We start from the raw sequence: 2,141 nt of genomic DNA, 5'->3' as shown, positions 1-2,141 counted from the left end.
GAAAGAATATTCTCAAGGATGCATAATCAAAGAAGAAACTAGAATGAAACTCTAAAGGAAACATGGATATCTCAGATTTGGAAGAATCTCCAGCCATTTTTTTTTTTAATTTCTGTCATTACAGTTCTTGGAAATCAAACGTATTGCTGAAGTAAATTTGCTGGGCATTATTTTTTTCTTCTTTTTATCTTTTCTTTCTTTTTTTTTTTTTTTTTTGAGACAGAGTCCTGCTCTGTCACCCAGGCGGGAGTGCAGAAGCACGATCTCAGCTCACTGCAACCTTCACCTCCCGGGTTCAAGTGATTCTCCTGCGTGCCACCATACCCAGCTAATTTTTGTATTTTTGGTAGAGATGGGGTTTCACTATGTTGGCCAGGCTCGTCTCAAACTCCTGATCTCAGGTGATCTACCCGCCTCGGCCTCCCAAAGGGCTGGGATTACAGGTGTGAGCCACCGCACCCAGCCTGGGCATTACTTTTATAACAACTTTTTATTAAAGTATATGTTGGCCAGGCAATCCCAGCACTTTGGCAGGGCTGAGGTGGGCGGATCACCTGAGGTCAGGAGTTTGAAGCCAGCCCGGCCAACATGGTAAAACCCCACCTCTACTAAAAATACAAAAATTAGCTGGGCGTGGTGGCACGTACCTGTAATCCCAGCTACTCAGAAAGCTGAGACAGGAGAATTGCTTGGACCTGGGAGGTGGAGGTTGCAGTGAGCGGAGATCATGCCACTGCACTCCATCCTGGGTGATAGAGCGAGACTCTGTCTCAAAAAATAAAAATAAATAAAGTATCTTTTAAGGTGGTTTTTTCTTCCATGGTTTTTGCAATTTAAAAATTTAGATAAAATTTATATAACATAAAACCATTTTAAATTATACAACTCAATGATTTCTAATATATTAACAATGTTATGCAACCATCATTTTTAATTCCAGACATTTCTGTAATCTCATAAAGAAACCTCATACCCATTAGGAGTCACTCCCAATTTCTCCCTTCCCTCACCTCCTGGCAACCATTAACCTACTTTTTGTCTCTATGGATTTGCCTATTCTGGACATTGTATATCAATAGAATCAGACAACACATGGCTTTTTGTGTCTGACTTTTTTCATTTAACATAGTGTTTTCATGGTTTGTCCACATTGTGGCATATGTCTGTACTTGATTCTTTTTTTATGGCTGAGTAATACTACACTATTTGAATATACCAAACTTTGTTTATCCATTCATCAGCTGATGAACATTTGGGTTGTTTCACTTTTTGGCTATTACGAATAATGCTGATATGAACTTTAGGCTTTTGTGTGGACATGTTTTTAATTCCATCTAGGAGTGGAATTGCTGAGTCACATGGTAACTCTATGTTTAATGTTTTGAGAAACCACTAACCTGTTTTTCACAGTGGCTACATTATTGGGTTTTTTTGTTCTTGTTAAGCAATCATTTTATTGCTTGAGTACATAGACAAATTTATGCTACCAGGGCAGAGGCTGTAGATGATTCATATTTCCAATTGGGAGGGAGGACTGGCTTGGTCTTGTAATATGGAGCCAAGTGGTGAATCCGGCTCTCTATCAGAATCAGATGGAATTTAGCATCCTTATCCTTTCTGCTCCTCTCAAGATGCTTTTGAACAGCGACTGCTTTCTTAATTAAAGGTATAGATCTTCAGGGAGATCAGGAGCAAGTCCCTTAGACTTCAGATTTCTGAAGATTTTATTGCCTGTCACAAAACATACTTGTGCAACACTATGTGACTCTCTCAGGATCACACCAATTTGTGAAGGAGTCAGGCCCTTCTTGGCCACTTTGTAAATCTGCTCCTTCACATCGTCAGATGTCAACTTCAGCCAAGTGGGGATGCTGTGGCAATAGGGCAAAGCCAACTGGGACAGGCCCTTCCCAGGAGCATGCATGCGACCCATGATGGCAGCAGTCAGGCAGCGAAAATTGTGGCCGCATTATTAAACGTTCCCACCTGCAATGTAGGAGGGTTTCACCTCCTCCCATGTTTAAACCTCAGGATTCTCAAGGAGAAAGGGAAAGGACTCACCAGGCAAGACCTGGAGAAGAAACACCTGTGCCTTTAAAATAGAGAGGACTGGTGACTTCTGGCCACTTGGCTTTCCTGAC

General features: G+C 41.3%; 1 pseudogene; it reads right to left on the bottom strand.

Annotated features, from left to right (window-relative positions):
* Window positions 1-1,447: 1,447 nt before the first annotated feature.
* On the bottom strand, window positions 1,448-1,933 carry LOC129014378 (small ribosomal subunit protein uS15-like; annotated as a pseudogene).
* Between the last annotated feature and the right edge of the window lie 208 nt (window positions 1,934-2,141).

This window comes from Pongo pygmaeus, chromosome 16 (genome assembly GCF_028885625.2).
Source record: "Pongo pygmaeus isolate AG05252 chromosome 16, NHGRI_mPonPyg2-v2.0_pri, whole genome shotgun sequence".
Lineage (NCBI taxonomy): Eukaryota > Metazoa > Chordata > Mammalia > Primates > Hominidae > Pongo > Pongo pygmaeus.
Note: the sequence above shows the minus strand (reverse complement) of the source record. Positions and strands in the feature narration are given on the sequence as shown.